Genomic DNA, 10499 nt, shown 5'->3' with positions numbered 1-10499 from the left:
ATGAGGGGGTGGGGGGAGGATGAAGGGAGGGGGGAGGATAAGGGGGAGGATGAGGGGAGGGGGGAGATGTGGGGTGGGAGGATGAGGGGAGGGAGGAGGATAGGGGGAGGGGAGGATGAGGTGAGGGGGGAGATGTGGGGGGGGGAGGATGAGGGGAAGGGGGGGGAGGATGAGGGGAAGGGTGGGGGGGAGGATGAGGGGAAGGGTGGGGGGGAGGATGAGGGGAAGGGGGGAGGGGGCGGATGAGGGGGAGAGGAAGTGGGGAAGGTGGGGGTGAGAGGGGGAGGATGAGGGGAAGGGGGGAGGATGAAGGCAAGGGGGGAGAAGAGAGGAAGGGGGGAGGATGAGGGGAAGGGGGGAGGATGAGGGGATGGGGAGGATGAGGGAAAGGGGAGGATGAGGAGGGTGAGAGTGAGGGGGGAGGATGTGGGGATGGGTGGAGGATGAGGGGGAGGGTGGAGGATGAGGGGAAGGGGGAGGATGAGATTGAGGATGAGGGGCAGGGGGGAGGATGAAGGGGAGGGGGAGAGGGGGGTAGGGAGAGAGGTGGAGGGGGGAGGGATGGGGAGAGGGGGTAGGGAGAGAGGTGGAGGGGGGAGGGAGGGGGAGAGGGAGAGGGGGGTAGGGAGAGAGGTGGAGGGGGGAGGGGAGGGGGAATTGGAGGGAGGGGGGGACATGGAGAGGGAGGAGTGAATGGAGGGGAGGGCAGTGCTCGCTGGAAAAGGGAGGGAGGGGGAAGGGAAATGGATAGAGGAAGGGGAGGGAGAAGAAGGGAGGGGAGATAGATGGGGAAATGGAAGGGGGAGGGTAAATGGAGGGGTGAGGAGAGGGGGAAATGGAGGGAGGGGGTGGGGAAATGGTGGGAGGGTGAAATGGAGGAAGGAGAGGAGGAAGCGAAAAATGGGGAGAGGAAAATGGAGGGACCGAGGGGGGAATGGAGGTTGGGGTGGGGTAAATGGGGGAGGGGAAATGGAGGGGTCAAGGGGGACATGGAGGGTGGGGTAGGGGGAAATGGAGAGGTTGACAGGGAAATGGAGGGAGGAGGAGAGAGGGTAAAAGAGAGGGAGGAGAGAGGGGAAATGCAGGGAGCGCATACGGGAGTGGGAAATGGAGGGAGCTGGAGGAAGGAGGGGGAAATTTAGTGAGGGGGAGGGAGGGGAGAAGGAGGAAGAAATGGGAGGGGAATGGAGGGGGGAGAGGGAGGGGGAAGAGAGGGGAATATGGAGAGGGAGGAGAGAGGGAAAATGGAGGGGGAGGAAGAGGGGGAGGAGTGGAGGGGAAAAGGGGGAAGAGTGGAGGGGAAAGGCAGGAGCAGGGGGGAAGTGATGAGGGGAGGTGAGTGAAAAGGGGACAGGGGAAATGTGAGAACGGAAGGGGAAGAGAACGTGGGGGAAAGGGGGAGGAGGGAAGCAGACAGAATCAATGGATGGGAGGCTGTTCTGTGTGATGGATTGGGCTACATTCACGACCTTTTGTAGTTTTGTGCAGTCTTGGGATGAGCAGGAGCCATACCAAGCCATACCAAGGAGGGGGGAGGATGAGGGGAGGGGGGAGGATGAGGGGAGGGGGGAGGATGAGGGGAGGGGGGAGCTGTGATACAACCAGAAAGAATGCTTTCTATGAAGCATCTGTAAAAGTTGATGAGAGTCGTAGCTGACATGCCAAATTTCCTTAGTCTTCTGTGAAAGTAAAGGCATTGGTGGGCTTTCTTAACTATGGTGTTGGCATGGGGGGACCAGGATGGGTTGTTGGTGATCTGGACACCTAAAAACTTGAAGCTCTCGACCCTTTCTACTTCGTCCCCGTTGATGTGGACAGCAGCATGTTCTCCTTTATGCTCCCTGAAGTCGATGACAATCTCCTTCATTTTGTTGACATTGAGGGAGAGATTTTTGTCCTCGCACCAGTTCACCAGATTCTCTATCTCATTCCTGTACTCTGTCTCTTCATTGTTTGCTATTTAACAGAATCAATGTTGCTTCACATCATTGCCAGGTATTGCTGTTCTTATAAGAATTCCAAGTTACAGTATGAAACAGCCGTAATCATACACTTTGTTGGCAGAATTTGAGTAAAGGAAGTAACATGAATTTAGCATCTTTCGTTACCTCAATATGCCCCAAAGTACTTCATAGTAAATCAGTTATTTTTCCAAGTGTAGTCAATGTAGTTATGGTACTGGGGAAAAGTGGTGCAATTTTGCCACAAGTGGGCAGACTGGGTGAAAGAATGCACTAACTCTGAGGAATACACTGTAGATGATCTACTCGAAGCAGACTTTTCATTAATACTCCCTGTAAAGGCTCTACTGAATGTACACACCATGACAGGCCAAAATATTAATGCATTTCCATTACAGGGAAGCAACATAACATTTTTCTATATAATGTATTGAAAACATACTACTACACATACATCATGTCAATTTTTTACATTTTATAAACTTGTAGGATTTTAACTAAAACTTCCAGTTGTGGCATTATAGCGCCTCAGTTTTGTAGCCTTTGCAACAGAAAAACTGTGCTTCCCAATTTATTGTATATTTTGCTGTTCAACTATAAATAATTTAATAAAACAAATATGACAATAGCAACTGAATTGTGCCCTAGTTATTTATCCCTGGCTACTTAATCTCATTCCATCCAAAGTATGTAATTGGTTATCTGAAAGAGAAAAAGTTGCAGGGATATGAGGTAGGAGTGAGGGAGTGGAACTAACTTGATTGCTCTTTGAAGGATCCAACAGAGTTAATGGTGTAAATGATTTCCTGGTGCACTATCACATGGGCAGAATTTTCCATGTTTGAGACTAAGTACAACTCCGGCAGCACCTTTCCCACTGAACAGAATGGTGGGATCCCATGCCTGATTCTGTGCTTGGAGCCTCATTAAATGTGCACAGGTGAGTTCCCCTCTGAATCACCCAGTGGACCAGCAGCTGATTCGTCCATCAGCCGACAGGTTTGATGGTACTGGTGCCATATTTCAATGCCAGCCCAGTACTCTCCTATCACTCTCTCCAGCTCACCTGTTTTCATCGACCATGCAGGATGTCAGCAACCCAGAGGGAAAAGGCTAGCAGCCCCAAGAAGATGTCTGTTCCTCAATTTAACCATCCCACCTCCCCTCACTCGAGCCCATTATCTGAGACACCCTTGCCATATCTGGATCTCTGTCCACCACATCTGCAGTCTTCATGCATCACCTTCCAGTGAATGATGTGGTATCTCTTTGACTGCCTTGTTTGTGAGCTTTTCATGCAGCCTTGTCAGGGTCCAGCTTCCCTACCCTCTGCCTTCCTTTGTTTGTCTTCTTTATTAACATTGTAATGTCCCAACTATGTTAGAGGTTGTGGGTTTTACCAAAGAAAAAGTGGTTTGCACATGTAGATTCAAACTAACACACAATAGGTTTTATTGAAAGATGTTCTCTGCACTGCACATAATACAAATTGAAAGTAAAATAGAAGCCCCTGCAAACACTCTAATGACATCACCAGCAAATAACGTGATCAGCTCTTTAAACAACCTGCAACCCTTTTAAATATATAAATTCACTTCCCTTTACTTCTGTGCTATGACAACAATTTACTATGTTATATATAGGATCAATAATACTCTAGACATAGTACGCTGCATCATTAGTCATTATACACAGTCAACAAGAAGGTCAATCAGGAGAACATTTATTCCTCTGGTTGTATACAATATCCTGGAATTTGGCTGTCTTTGAATCTAGAAGTGTAATATGGGAGTTCAGTAGACACTTCCCTTTTAGCTAATTCTGCATCATTCTCATGTGGTATAGTAGCATAGACACAGTCATCAGGCAACTCAGATTCTACTAAGTCTTCTGTAGTAGTATTCAAAACACGAGGAATTAAAGAAGTTGGTATTTCTGCAGATGATTCAGAGCAATCATTTCGAGATGACAACAGTTGGTCAGCATGGCATCACCAAACTAGTTCATCTTTGGTTTGAACCATGTAAGAAATTGGATCTGTTCTTGCTAAAACTATGGCTGGTACCCACCTCTCACTCATGGCATAATTACGCACTGACACTCAATCTCCTTGTTGAAATGAATGGGTGAGTACTCTCTTTGAGAGTAGCAATGCAGGTAAACTTTGGGTAGTGGCATGAGTAGTATTTCTATAAGATGCCAAAAAGCTATTCATACAACATGAGAAGGAACCTTGCTCTCTTGAAGCTTTAAAGAATAGCCATGATTTACCTGAATTGTGACGAAGTGCCCATGCCTGCAGGAAAGCCAGGGTGGGGGGGAGGTCCTGCTGGTTGTACCAGCAATCTGCACTCGCAATTCAGAATATGGTAATGGGCCAGTTCTTCCCCCATGTGTTTCACGCTGACTTCCAGATGCATGGGGCCTGATTCATTGCAGTCAGGATTCAGCTGTTAGTCCTTTACAGGTGGGAGCAGTATTTCAATGCTCCCTTCAGCAGCACTTTCACTTCAGCCAGCAATATGGCAGGGAAAAGGTCAACGCCCAGGTTCCTCAAGTCAGAAATGGAAAGGATACTGGGAGCTGTGGAGGAGCGGAGAAGAGGGCCACTCACTTCCCGAGATGTGGCAGGAGGCTGCCATCAGCTGAGATCACAGAGGGCGGACGTGCAATGCCGGAAGAATGTGAATAACTTGCTCTCATCTGCAAGGGTGAGTGCCTATTTCCCTGCCCCTGGCATTATGCATGTCCCTAACCTCTGCCATTTCACCTTAAACCCCCTCAATCCCACCGCACCATCTTCTAACATTGTCACACAGAATCCCCCTCAGTACCCCCCAACCACCCCTAGCAGTCCACTAATTGGCATGGTCACATGCTCACACATGCTACCAGCTATCAGGCCTCCATCCTAGTCAGGCCATCTTCTCACTCTGTGACCTTTGTGTCCCCATATGCAAAGATTGTCATCAACAAGAGGGAGCAGGCGAAGACAGGCAGAAGCATCTTGAGATACAAGTACTTACCCACACTGAGAGGGCCTGGGAAATTATGGGTAAGACCCAGGAATGAGTTGTTGCTGATTGCAAGGTTGGCAGGCAAGTAAGATGCCCAAAGCTCCATGATCCCAATGACCTATCTCAAGTGAATCTATCACTCTTCAAACGCTGGACTCTCCACCGGCTGACTCCATGTCCTTTGTCTTGCAGGATCTCCATCAGCTAAGTCCAGGCCATCTGGGGTTGCATCCTGGCATTCAACCCCTCTGAGTACCCAAGCCACAGCTTTGGGGAGGACACAGACATCCATCCTGTCACTGCATTCACCAGCACCAAGTACCAGAGGCACTCACTTCAGTGGGAAATGTTAGTAGACAGGCTTCTGGGGCATTCTCTGGTGAGCACCACACTGCTACAATTGTACATCAGGTGGAGGCTGGAACATCCTGATGTCTCCTCGAGAACTACTGGCCCCAAGGCAGATGTTGGGCCTCTGGAAATGATCATCCGAGCAATGGTCAATATGAAAAAGCAGAGGCAGTCTTTACTGGAGGGGGTGTCAGTGACCTTCCAGCAGGTGCAGGAACAACTGGAGGAGTCCAACAGCCTCATCTCACAGGAGATGGTGCTGGTCCCCAGCCCAAAGCTGCAAGGGTGGCACCCACAGTGGAAAGCCTGGGCCAGGATGTCCAGGAAGAATGACTTCCAGGGTTGGCCCACTCAGTGATGTCTAAGGCTGCGACCCTAGCCACCTGGGAAACTGCTAATACATGTAAGAGCTTGGCCCAGTCACACAGGACCACTTCTGAGAGCATCCACAGAATTTCCCAATTGCTGAAGGCATGGGAACCATGGTGCAGGGAGCCTTCAGGACTGGCAGTGCCAGATGATGGAGAGGCTTCTGGAGCTCACTCCAGCTGCCCTTCCCTCTCTAGGAGTGACCCAGGACCAATGAGAACTCCTGAAGGAAGAGGAAATGCTGAAGCCCAGCCCGGGGCCTACAACCATGGAGAGTCAGGTCATTACCAGTCCTTCTAAATCCCCCTTTGCTGTCACTGGACAATGGGCAGAACAGGGTAGTACACTGTCACCTGCGATGTCCAAAAGTAGACTGGGCCCGTCCAAGTCCAGACCCTCCAGAGAACGCCCTCCAAGGGCGCCAGAGGGCGCAGTCATCAGCAGTCCACCTCCATCCCCAATGTGCAATCTGTGAACACACTTCGAAGGAGTGGGAGGGAACAAAAGAAGATGAAGATAGAGGACTATTAAGTCAGCATAGGTGAAGTTTCACATGTAGTTAAGGGAAAGGGCACATCACTTGTACAGTGTCACGAATAAACATATGTCACTTCCATAACGATTGGCCTATCGTCTGTCCCTTAAAGGGAAGGGAATCGGGGACGGGGGCTGCTTGGACCTCTGATCTTCCCACAAGGCCTCCACACTCATTCCTAATTGGGGGCATTTGAGAGCAACAGTGTTAGACACCTGCTTTTGACAGCATCACCTGTCCATGACCTCAAAGATCTGACCTATGAACTTCCCCACCCCCAACCTCTTACTGTAATGTGGGATCAAGTGAACCCATTGCTACAACAATGAGGAAGCAGGAGATAAGTGGGCTATCATCAAAAAGGCTGGAGTCAGACTTCAGATGCTGAGGGGCACCACAACTTTCCTCACAGCAAATCATCATCGCCCTTCAGCGATGAGGCGCGCTGACACTGCCAACCCAAGCCCATTATCCTGATGTGATGCACACCAACTGGATGTTATGAAGGGCACCATGTCAAGATGGAGCAGGCAGTTGGAGGGGCGTGAGCATCTCAGGCGTCCATCGAATCAGCTTCCTAGTCCACTAATGAGATATTATGGAGAACATTTGAATATTTATTGCGTTGCCACCCACTCTGACCAGGAACCCAATTGGGGCCAGTGGCATGGCCTGGGTGGTTTGGAAGCAGTTTGGTGACTGACATAAAACCTGTTTTTGCGCTGACGCCCAATTCCCCAGGCCATCACGATACTCCCTGGCAGCTAGCGAACCCAGAGAATCCCCCCAATATTTCAATTGTGATGTTAGTGTACTTTGAAGAAATGTTTTTTTAAATCATGTTCTCTGCAGCTCTCCCAGCCTCAGCTGATGTCATTGCTGCTGAGTTGGCTGGAGAAATCCTTTTATTGTTCCTTAAGTGGCTTAAATGGGATTTGTTTATATTTACTTTGGGATATTTTATGACCTTGCATTGTTAGGAGGAAGACTGTTTGGCAGGTCATGTGTTCTGGACAGTTTTTTTTGCTTTCTAGTGAATTTAAGGTTTCACTTTCTGTTTTGGTTAGCAGCAGTTTGCGTTTAAAAGGGACATCTCTCTCCCTGGTTTTTTTAAAATTCTGCTAGTTAGCTGAAAGCAAGGCTTCTTGCCTTCCTGAAGTATAGGTGTGATTCACTCCAGATGTGATTCTATTGGCATACTAGGATGTTTATTATTTATCAAAATAAACAATACAGTTTAACTTTAACAAATGTATTAGCTTAACTTTTACCAATTGAAATACTTAAACATGACAAGATACAATTTTTAACTACTAGCCTACCTCTATTAGTTCCAATTCAGGAAATATTCCTCTTATAGACTTAAACTTCTCTTCAAAATCAGTTAGCGACACGCAGGCTTGTGTTCTAGAGCCTTTTGAACACCTCCGAAGAGAGGGAGGGAAGGAGAGAGAGACAGAGAGACACTTGTCTTCTGGCAACCCCAAACAGGAGCCTCCAGAGAGAGAGAGGGAGACACCGGTAGCTTCTTTCAGGATCAGGCAGAAACTGACTGTTTTAAAATAAAAGAGAACTATGTGTTTTCCCTGCAGGCTTAGCTCCACCCGTTCACATCACTCTGCTTCTGTTGCTCAACTTAATCAAAACCCTGCTCCCAAACCCCACAAATAAACAAAAATGCATTAACTCTGATAAAAACAAATAGATCCCGAGCTGAAATCAATCTTTAGCTTGCATTCTCAGCATGTGAGCTGCCTGGTGCAGACAAATTGGCACCGTATAAAACAGAGTTGAATTTTAAACATCCCTCTTACAAGAAACATGATATAAATACATTTTTTAAAGGCACAGTATCATCAAAGTGCACAGAATTGACACTGTCCCACTTTTTCTTCAATCTGAGCATCCAGACCTGGCCACCAAAAATAACTATGCACTAATTCTTTCATCCAGACTATAGCATGATGCCTTTAATGTGGTTGTTCAAGAACACCTCTGTGCAGACTAGGAGGAATAATCACTCAGATTCCTCACAATAGACACCCTCCTTGGACGGTTAACTCAAGTTTTCTTGACACAATTGGTTTCAAATCAGAATGTGTACGATGCGTTCCAGCTATTGTTCCTTTCAATGCCATAATCTATCACCTTCCCCATCACAGGATCATTTCTGGTATAATCAAACCTAGTCAACATGGTTTTATGAAAGGTAACTCATGTTTGACAAATTTGTTCCAATTCTTTGAGGATGTAACAGGGAGAGTAGAGCGAGGGGAACCTGTAGATGTAGTATATTTAGATTTCCAAAAGGCATTTGGAAGGGTGGCACAGTGGTTAGCACTGCTGCCTCACAGCGCCAGAGTCCCAGGTTCAATTCCGGCCTCGGGTCAGTGTCTGTGTGGAGTTTGCACATTCTCCCCATGTCTGTGTGGGTTTCCTCCGGGTGCTCCAGTTTCCTCCCACGCTCCAAAGATGTGCGGGTTAGGTTGATTGGCCATGCTAAACTGTCCATTAGCGTCAGGAGGATTAGCGGGGTAAAATGTGTGGGGCTACAGGGATAGGGCCTGGGTGGGATTGTGGTCGGTGCAGACTTGATGGGCTGAATGGCCTCCTTCTGTACTGTAGAGATTCTAGGATTCTATGACAAGGTGCTGCAAAAGAGGCTAGTACATGAAGAAAAAGCCCATACAATTGGAGGAAGTGCATTAGCATGGATTGAAAGCTGCTGTCACATAGAAAACAGAGAGTTAGAATAAATGGGTCCTTTTCAGAGAGGAACAATGTAACTAGTGGAGTATGCAAGGTTTTTGGCCTGCAATTGTTCACTATTTACATTAATGACCTGGAGGGAGGAACAGAATGTAAGATTTCTAAATTTGCCAATGATACAAAGATAGGTGAAAGGGCATGTTGTGATCAGGATATTGTGATTCTGCAATGGGATACAGATAGATTGGGTGACTGGGTGAAAACCTGGCAAATGGAGTTTAATGTGAGAAAGTGTGAGGTCATGTACTTTGATAGGAGGAATCAAAAGACAGATTATTATCTAAATGGAGAGAGACTGTGGGTGAGTGAAATACAGAGGGATCTATGTGTTCTAGCGCATGGATCACAAAAAGCTAGCAGGCAGGTCCAACAAGTAGTTAAGAAGGCAACGTCATTTTGGCCTTTATTGCAAAGGCGTTGGAATTTAAAAATAGTTTTGTTGCAATTGCACAGGGTGTTGGTGAGGCCTCACCTGGAATATTGTGTACAGTTTTGGTCCTCTTACCTAAAAAGGCATATAGTAACATAGGAGGCAGTCCAAAGGAGAATCACCAGGCTAATCCCTGGGATGGGAGGGCTGTCCTATCAACAGAGGCTAAATAGTCTGGATCTGAATTCCTTGGAGTTTAGAAGAGTGAGGAGTGACCTTATTCAAACATGTAAAATCCTGAGAGGGCTTGACAGGGTAAATGGTGAGATGTTTTCACTTGTGGGAGAGTCTTGGACAAGGGAACATATCTACAACGTAAAGGGCTGTTAATTTAAAACTGAGGTATGTAGAAATTTCTTCCCGAGGCATGGTACATTGGGGAAACTATGCAGACGCTGCGACAACGGATGAATGAACACCGCTCGACAATCACCAGGCAAGACTGTTCTCTTCCTGTTGGGGAGCACTTCAGCGGTCACGGGCATTCGGCCTCTGATATTCGGGTAAGCGTTCTCCAAGGCGGCCTTCGCGACACACGACAGCGCAGAGTCGCGGAGCAGAAACTGATAGCCAGGTTCCGCACACACAAGGACGGCCTCAACCGGGATATTGGGTTTATGTCACACTATTTCACATAAATATTTCTGCTTTTTTCCTCCTGAGTCTTTATCATGCGATCCTAGAATCAGAATTTATGTCACACTATTTGTAACTCCCACAGTTGCGTGGACCTGCAGAGTTTCACTGGCTGTCTTGTCTGGAGACAATACACATCTTTTTAGCCTGTCTTGATGCTCTCTCCACTCCCATTGTTTTGTTTCTTAAAGACTGGATTAGTTGTAAGTATTCGCATTCCAACCATTATTCATGTAAATTGAGTCTGTGTCTTATAAGTTCTGTTTGTGAACAGAATTCCCACTCACCTGAAGAAGGGGCTCAGAGCCTCGAAAGCTTGTGTGGCTTTTGCTACCAAATAAACCTGTTGGACTTTAACCTGGTGTTGTTAAACTTCTTACGAAATTTCTTCTCACAGAGGTGTAGTGGTGGCTGGATTATTAGAAGTATTT

Source organism: Mustelus asterias, chromosome 3 (assembly GCF_964213995.1).
Source record: "Mustelus asterias chromosome 3, sMusAst1.hap1.1, whole genome shotgun sequence".
Classification (NCBI taxonomy): Eukaryota; Metazoa; Chordata; class Chondrichthyes; order Carcharhiniformes; family Triakidae; genus Mustelus; species Mustelus asterias.
This window is presented reverse-complemented; position numbering follows the sequence as displayed.